The following is a 9,897-nucleotide window of genomic DNA, read 5'->3' on the forward strand; positions in this document are numbered from 1 at the left end:
TTGCATCAGTGGTGGTATTGCTGTTGGACTGTCAATTTGCCGCTCAAGATCACTTTCTATTAATGAGAGAGTGTCTATGATGATTTTGGGAGGTAGACGGTAGCGTCTTAAAACCTCATCATCGGGCATTCCAAAAAGGGTGACACGTGTTCGAAATATCTGGGGCCTTGCATGCCTACGATGCCTACGCCTGGGACGAGTTTGAGGTTGGTCGTCTTCCGGGAGCAGGGCCAGAACAATTCGCCCCAGATCTACCTGAAATTCAAAGTTTACAATGTAAGGCTTTTGAGCCACCCCAAAAGTAACATAAAACAACTTAGCTTTCTGATACCATCCATAGCTGCTTACATGCCGGGGTATTGTCATGATACGTATAAACTGTAAAAAAGCCAAAAATGAGACATCAAAAATTTAGAGGGTGAATTTTTGTTTGTCAAATTGTTGCAAGCCAACACATAAAATAGGCGAAACACACATTTGGCCATCGATGAAAACGACATTGCACACCGTACGTCAAATAGGGTTCAAATGGACCCCAAAAATGGAAAAGGGAAAAGCAAAACTGGTTTACATGATGAATAAGCCTCGAAAAATGCGTTAATTAGTTCGCAAATGCAAGTCACTACACCAACAGTCAAAAATGCATTAATTAGTTCGCAAATGCAAGTCACTACACCAACAGTCAAAAATGCGTTAATTAGTTCGCAAATGCAAGTCACTACACCAACAGTCAAAAATGCATTAATTAGTTCGCAAATGCAAGTCACTACACCAACAGTCAAAAATGCGTTAATTAGTTCGCAAATGCAAGTCACTACACCAACAGTCAAAAATGCGTTAATTAGTTCGCAAATGCAAGTCACTACACCAACAGTCAAAAATGCGTTAATTAGTTCGCAAATGCAAGAAAAAAAATGGACTTACCCAACTCGAATATATAAGCTTTCCAAAAAAAAGGTCTTTGGGTCCGAAAGCCAAAACAAACTAAAAAAGATGAAATTAGTGTAAAAAAAAAATAGCTAACCAAAAAACAGAAGTAGACACCAATTGGCCACAAATTAGACTGCACAAAACTTACCAAATCAGGAAAGGATGGGGAAAAAAGCAAAAAAATGCGAACGGAAAACCAAAACAACTGTAGCAAAACCAAACAAAAAACCAACTCTGCCAAATCCTCCAACCGCAAACAACCAAATCCAACCAACTTAACCGCCAACAATCCAACAACCCAACCTCGACTCCACACACACCAAGCCATAAATAGTGTTTATTTTCCCGCACAAATTAAGGATGAATCATAGGGACGCACAATCAATGATGCGGCCGCAAACAAAGGACGCATGTATAAATACGTCACGAAATCACATTGAATTTCTGGTTGATTTCATTCTGGAAGCAGAGACATGGCTTCAGACCAGGGAAACAATGGCCAAAAATCCGGCGGTAAGGCCTTCATGCATTTTGTCTCAATGATTATTTTAAAACAAATATATTGGGCAAGTTGTGAAGTGGCTAAATCTGCATATTTACCCAAATAGGTGAGGAGGATGACATGGAAGAGACTGCTGGCCCCAGTCAACCCGCCAAAGCTGGCAAAAAAAAAAGGCAGCCACATTTCACAAGCAAGGAGATGGAGGTTTTGATCCAGAAGTGCGTTGACATCCTGCCCCAGGCAGCCAGGAATATGAGCCAAAGCCAGAAGTGGAGAATGTGGGAGGAGGTCGCCGTTGCTGTCAATAGGGTGGGTGATTATGTCCGTCTAGCCCGGGATGTCAAACGGCGGTAAGTAAACACTTTCCCATCCTATAAACAAACCCCATTGTAAAAAAAAGGATAATGGTTCCAATTTCATTCCACAGATGGGCAGACTTCAAATATCGTCTCAAGCAAAAACTTGCCGACAGGGCTAGGCATGCAAGGGGGACAGGTGGGGGTCCCACCCCTGTGTCATTGGAGTTGACAGACTTAGAAGAGCTGGCACAGGGGTGTGTGCAGGCTGTGGAGGTGTTTGGCGTGTCCAACATGGATACGGACATGCCAGACTTTGCGGCTCCTCATGTTGGCCAAGGTAAGTCTTGTGATGTCACCAACTCAGAAATGCTATTGTGCCAATATGTAGATTCTAATGTGAGTCTTTTCTCCAATTTCCTAACAGAGACAGAGGCGGATGAGTCTGCTCCAGAGGGGAGCCTTGGCCGCAGAATTTCTGCTGGCTCTGCAGGGGAGGAACCAGTACATCCGGCTGAGGACCCTGCAGAAGCCAGTCCAGGGCGTGCCCCCTCGCAGGCAGTGGGCCTCCTCACAGAACTCAATTTTAAATCGGATTGCCATACGGAGATTCTGCAGAGGATGGACGCCAGTCTGATACGGGTGGCTGAGGCCCTGGAGCAAAATGCTGCGGCCAACGTGACCATTGCTCAGGCCCTGGCGGAAAATACCAGGGCCAACATCCGCATCGCCGATGCCCTGGAGCAGCTCGTTCGCCAGCACATGGTGGAGCCGACCTCCCTTCCTGCCGGAACATCCGGATCCTCCACCTCTGGCACAACATCAGCCAATCCTCCAAATGTGCCTAGCCCTGTGCCTAGTCCAGAGGCCACAACATCTGCCTCTGGACAGGCCAGCCCGATGGCATCCCGGACCCGGTCTGGTGCCCACCCTCACCCAGCCAAACGGGCGAGAAAACGGTGACAGCAATGGCGACTTTTCCCACACTCCTTCTGTGCTTGGCTCATATTCCTTTCTGGTCAAAACTTCCCTCTCCTTTCTTGTGAAATGTTTTTACATTTGGTATTTACGTTTATGTTACCAGTTATGGCTTTTTTTTTTTTTAAAACAAATATCTTTGCCACAAAAAAAAGGCAACAAAATATTAGGCCAATTTGTTTGTGTTTAAACAATAAATTTAAAACAAAAAACTGAGATTGTATTGTGACATTATTGTACAAATGGGTTACATTTAATCCTGGCCCTAAAGGCAAAAACTGACCCTCTTAAAAAAAAAAAAAGGCCTCTTTAAGGAACGTTTAAAAAATCACATAGCGATGCAAATTCACAGTAAACCAAAAAAAAGGGGAGCTAATTAAAACATGATGACATTATTGTTACAATAGGCCATAACCAACAAATTGTGGCCAAAATAAAACACCAAAAATGTACGCTAATTGATTGTGTAATCATGACATTAGCAGCTCTGATTTCCACCTGCGTACGCTTTTGTGCTATCCCAATAAACTGCTTTCCAAACACATACCAAGCCGGTTTTCAATCCAACACTAATTACTTTACTGACCAGCCGCGATTAATCGCAGCACCATCGTTGAGTCCCGGGACGGAGGAGAAGGCCATCGCCAATGTGGTCGAGTAATCCTGACCCTAAGCTGTGCGAGCATTTTGAAGGGAAAGCGGATGTTCCAGTGACGTATGAGACGGTCCGAACACATTTGACGTTCGCATCTGCTAATGTATGTACGCCCCAAAAACGCCTCGCCACGCCTGCGTTTTTTCATCTCCACCCCCGTCAACACCCAAAAACGCCCTGTTCTGTCAATCACATTTGACATGTCACTTCCTGTACGCTATTTTAGGAACGAGAGAAAAAAAACTCGCAATCTGCCGTACGCACATGCGCAGTGTAACACCGACGCATGCGCGGTTAGTCAACATCGGAACGCAACGAGCGTACTGTTGGTAACGTGCGGCTCTGAATGAGAGCCTTAGTTCTGTTATTGTCCAGGGACAATGCATTACTACTTCCCTTGTGGGCACTACACCGTTCGCATCTGCATTTCCATTCGGAACAGTTATCGTCTGAATGGGATGCAGACCGGTAGCAGTGCTACCTTTGACCTGGTTACCTGGCTGGGGGTTTAGTCTGCTGCTGCTGCGTATGGTATGAACAACTTCCTCTACGGTTGCAGAGGGTGTTAACACTTCCCTTGCTGTTACCGATGGAGATGGCGGCACCACTCGTGATTGTGGTGATGCAGCATCTATCATATGCACAGCATGGGAAATGGCAGACATTACAATAGGCTCATCATCCACATCATAAACATTTTCTTTATGGTTGCTTAAGAGAGGGTAAAAGTTGCTTGTTACATTTTTATGGGTATTTTTGGTAACCGTACTTGCACCATCCATCGACATAAGGTGGGGGAGGTGAGCGTGAACTGCTGGCAATACTGTCCACAACGCTACCTTGCCACACATGCGTGTCATTTTGTGGCTCGCCCGTATTGCAATTTAGAGTCGCGGATGTATTTTCTTGCAATGCGCTCGCGACGCTAGTTTGCGTCACTTGCACATTTTTAAGCCACGCATCCACTTCATGCTGCCACAATTTTAAACATTCACAATATTTGACTTTTTCTCTCGGGAGCGCATCAGACTGATGTGATCCCGGACATTATTTAATACATCCTTATCAAAACTACCAATTCTGGGAAATGGTCTAACACTCTTCCTCGTCATATTAAACCATAAATAACAATACCTTATTGCCTAAGTACCGTACTTAGTGTGCATGATACGATACGATCGGCGCCTCCATTAGCAGCACATCATTGTCTAACATCTCTACTGTTTGCGCGGCTCCCATTCTGAGACAACTCCTCCACTTTTCAATAAAGATTTAAACTGGTGAAAGACAATCAAGATACTTTCACTTACCTGTGGACGATTTAAGTCGGCGGCGCCCACACACCTTGATAAGATTTGAAAAAGGCAACTTCCACACCCGGATAAGATTTAGTAAGGCAACTTCCACACCTATGGGAGTTTATATGTCAGCCGCTCCCACGCACCTCTCTACAACAAAGACAACATGTACACCTGCTACTGTGTATAGAACGGTAAAGCTACTTACCGAGCGGCTAGACTAACCCTTGCACCTAGCCCTTAAGGATCATATGATACCCTTAACTTTGTCCAACAAATATTCACTGTTACACACTTTTCCTGCGCAGAAAAATACACGTTAACCCAGCTATTGATAACAATGAAAAAGGTAAACCTCGATGGCTTTGTTTAAACACGTGGCAGTAGAACCGGAAGTACGTATACACTATTGTGCGACCAGCCGCATACACAATAATGCGACTACCACACAACTGTAAAATGACTTTTTAACTGCGGACGCAAAAGTGCATCTTTGCTGTGCGCAAAGCTGCGACTCAGCCGCGTAGTCAATACTGCGGCACCCCTTTTAAACGTTAGGTTCTATCAACAAAGGAAAACAAACTTTTTCCTTTCTTGTCCCTGGATTCTAGTCAGCTTCCTTTGCTTACACGAAAATGGATAGCGATTTTTCAGCACAAAGCGGTTACAGGAAAACCCTGTATGTGGCCACTCCACCCTTTGCTGAGATATCGATAGCCGTATGTGCTGTGAGAGTAGGTAAGTGACTTCACTCGATGAGCCCCCATCTGATGATATTTAGATGAACCTCTATATACCCCCTTCTAAAATCCTTCCTATAAACCTCTAAGGATGACGCTAATTTGCGTACGCAGTCATACAATAAATAGAGACTCCAGACTCAGAACATGTGGTTCCGAAGCACAAAGTATTATTCAAGTAAAAGTACAGTCAGTTACACGCTATGATCTGTGTACAATTTAGCGCAAAGGAATTATACAGACTCAAGTACAGTATACATACGCAGCACCTCTGGACCAGATCCCGGCCTTCAGAAAGAAAACCTCCGTCAATCAGCATTCAGCAAGAAGACTAAAGACCCAGTGTTTGAACACACATGTTTATACCCCCCCAGAGTAGACAGGACAATAGAGAAGTTTCTTGCTTATGCCATTGGTTCCCAGGGGAGAAGCATATGTTACAGTGCATTTAACAGGCTGGTTCAAATAGACTCGCCCAGTCTCTAACAACTGAGGGTCTTTTCCCTCCCGCCTCCTTATGCTGCATCCTAACAGTTGTTCCTAAAATATACATTTTGTTGCTTGTAGTCTCTGCTGTCCATAAGTTGGGAATGCATGATGCGATCTCCACACCGATAGTACCGGAATTCTGTTGAAAGAGTACGCATCAGTTCGAAACCAAACATGGCTGTCTTAACATGTATAGAACCTTAGTTATCAAATATCTTTATTTCTCAGCATTTAAACTAACTGAACCAACTTAAATCATATACTTTAAAGCTTATTAAACCTTATGTGTGAATATGTAATGTGTGAGTATTCGGGGTTTGATATAAAGATGTATTAATGTGTGTATGAGGAAGGGTGCACTTAACTCTCACTAAGTGAACATCTTAGCAGTGTGACATGCTGAGCCAGATAGTTCCACATGCCCACTCTGTCAGCAGTCCCCCCACCTGTCCCAGGCTTCAAAAGAAAAACTCTTTATTATCCCAGTCTCTTGTGTGAAATGCAAATAGCCCAGCTACAAGAGACAGAGCTAAGATGACACTCTAGTCTTTGAAATCATGTCATTGCAGGAAGCCTGCTAATGTAGGTGTGTATTCGAGCCAGACCACCTGTAGTGAGGGCAGACACTGTCCAGGAAGCTTATCTACACAAGGTAGTTGTCACGTAGCCATTTGCTCTATTCATCTAATGCAATCCAATTTTTTTACATACTATAAAGCCATTTCTGAAATATATCCTTTATAATACGTAAAGTCATGAAATAGGCTTCTGGTGAATCGCCGTAACTTATGGTGATGGTCACAGATGCATTCGCATGATGCTAATAGTATTATGGCCACATGTACTAAAGTGTGAGTTTATCTAAAATGGCACTTAGGCGGCCATTTCGCAAAATGGCATCTTGCGGCTAGTCGCAAAATGGTGTCGCTGCGATTCAATTTTAAACTGATCTTGTCTCAGCCAATAATCCAGTTTCAACATCACTAACTGACCTTACCAAAGGCAAACAGAAAGTCATGGTGGAATGGGGTCCTGAAGCAGAGAAGGCTTTCCAGGAGTTAAAAATAGCGTTATGTACCCAACCAGTTCTGATGACCCCTGATTTTGATGTACGAACCGATGTGTCAGATTTAGGCATCGGAGCGGTCCTGTCCCAAAGCAAAGAGGGTGTAGAACACCTGATTTTCTTCTTAAGCCGAAAATTAAATGTACATGAAAGAAACTATGCTACGTTTGAGAAAGAAGTATTTGCCATAAAGTGGGCATTAGAGATTCTCAGGTACTACTTGGTGGGAAGAAAGTTCAGATTCATCACTGACCATGCCCCTCTGAAGTGGATGTCAGAAAACAATGACAGTAATGCGAGAATAAAGAGATGGTTCATGGCATTACAAACCTTTAAATTTATGGTAGAACACAGGCCAGGAAGCCAGCTGGCCAATGCAGATGCTTTGTCTCGTGTCCATTGTTTGGGGGCTGCGGTTGTTCCGCCACACAGGTCGAAAAAAAGGGGGGGGGATATGTGATAGATATGTGATAGAAGCACTGGTAAAGTGGTCAATGGCAGGTACATTTGTCCTAGGTTTTTGGCATATGTGTTCTAAAACCCCCCAGGAGAAGTCTGGTTTGTAAGCAGACCAGAGTATCGGCTTTTGGAAAAGCCGGTTTGGGTCCTGGGGGTGTGGATGTGAGGAGAGGTAGGGCTCCATCCACAGGCCACTCCAGGTTTGGGCCTTTCAACCTGGTAACAGGCTCATTTGGGATTGCAGCTGGAAATGGCTAATGTAAGCATGGTTTGTTTCTGGCTGAGTGTCTCACACCTGGGAGAGCAGGCAGACTGACCTGTGCAGAGACACTTGGTGATAATCCTTGTAAGTACTGTGCACATGGTTTTGTTGATGGTGAGGGCAATAGGCCCTACCATTATTATAGAGAGGGGATCTGCTGTGTAGCTAGTGCCCAGCAGGGCTAGGACTTATGTTTTGTTTATGTTTATATTCATTTGGCACAATAAAGATGGGTGATGACCAGTTTGTACGACAACCCCAGACTTGTATCCTGTTTCTACGACTGCTGTGTGTGTAAAGAGTTAGTCCATCTACCCCAGGAGTGGGACCCTATCCTGACTGTGTCATATTTTATATATATATATATATATATATATGTGATACCCCCATTTCTGGGAGTATCACTAATAAGATGCCTGGTTTATGTGGGATAGATTTGTCTAATATTTATTTGGGTGTGCATGATGCCCCAGGACTGCGATGTGTATTATTTATGTACTGGACACTGGCATTTGTATGCCTTTATATTATGCCCGCTGGACTGTCTCTATTCCCCTTTACCCCACCCCCCCAGGATTATGAACTGTCCCCAGCTGTGGACTGTAAATGGTGGGGTGGTGCAGGGTCTGGACTGCCCCACTGGACTTGAGGGGGAGCCCAGCTCGCCCTCCTACAGTGATATATGGCCATTGTGACTGTAATGTAACACATGCACCCGGTGGGAACAGAGCCGGTGCGTGTCAAGGACCCGGACAGAGCTTTTAAGAGGAGCTGTCCAGCTGACTGGCAGTTAGTCCTGAGGCAGTGTGATACAGCGCGGGGTCCATGCATTCACTGGACAGCTGTGAGATTGTCAGTGGGAGCCACGGTGCCACTTACAGGGTGAGAGGCTGGACTGACCGGAGCGGTGTCACCGGCAGCTTGTCAGGAAGCTGTTGCTGCTTGGGAGAGGAAGCAGCGTAGGCGGGACTGCCCCGAAGCCTTCCCCCTCTGTGGTGACTGAAAGCGGGGGCTGGATTGGAGGAAAGGATGCTGTCCCAGGAGCTGCAAGCACTGATCAGCTGGACTACAAGGAGCAGGTCTGTTAGATGCCCAGTGTTTTGCACCACACGGAACTGACAGAAACTGCAGGCAGGTATAGACAAGTAAAGGGCTAATTATCTGTGAGCTCATAGTAGTGTCTGCAACAGTAAGAGATTAACTACAATACAGCCATTCAATGATGATAGAGCCTGATGGAGTTAATTTATTCCTCATTTACTTTATAGCAGCAGGATAATACCTTCTCCTATACCCAGATACTCAGCTTGAATTAAAAGTTATTAAGGAATTGTGGGCCTGATTGAGACCCGCTCATGAGCGCATAGCACTTGCAAATGGGTCGATGGTGGGGTACTGCGCACGCACGGCGCGTGCATGTGCCAGCCCCGGAACGAGAGAGAAACTCACTACAAAAGGGGCGGCTGTCGATGTTGATCAACAGCTTGCCTCATTTTGTAGGCGGGAGGGGGGGTGGCTACACAAACGGAGGCGTTCCCGCAGGAATGCCTGCCATTTATGGAAGGCACCACTGTTAGAGCAGGAAGATCTCTGGGGCTTGCGGCGGATGAGACCCTACCACAAGAGTCTCGTCGCAAGCTCTGATGGTTGCGACCATCGCGACCATCACCTTAATTTATGTTGTATTATACGGGGTTAAACTTTCTCTGCTAACACCCGTGAATAGAACCACCGGAGTATACTCATTTTAGGCAAAGGCAGCCTTCTTCAGGGACAGCTACAGGCTATCTTAAAGAGTTTCCAAGCCCGGGCTTGCAGCATTCAAGGGCCAGCGACAGTATTACCATCAGTGGCAGTGTAGCCTTCACAGATAACTTCAGATATCCTAGCAACATAGCCTTAAGGCCTTGGTTATTGAAAAGTGCACCAACACAAGGGGTTTGGGCCAGACATTCAGGGACTAAATGTTCACTAAGTTGCAAATATTGTTTTATACAAACGGTGAATGGTATTATTATATGTGGTGTAGGTAAAATAGTGTATTGCTAACTCCTCTACCTTGCAGCACAAGAACGAAGTGTTCCTGTTCAATAAAATTACCCAGGGATCAGAGTGTCTTTCCTGTAGTCTTATGCATGTATACATTGTTTTAATATGAATTGTTGTTTCAACTTTGTCTTGCGCCACTTTGCTCTTTTGTGAAATTGTTATCTGCGAATAAA

The sequence above is a fragment of the Taudactylus pleione genome, unplaced genomic scaffold (genome assembly GCF_031769625.1).
Source record: "Taudactylus pleione unplaced genomic scaffold, aTauple2 ptg000127l, whole genome shotgun sequence".
Classification (NCBI taxonomy): Eukaryota; Metazoa; Chordata; class Amphibia; order Anura; family Myobatrachidae; genus Taudactylus; species Taudactylus pleione.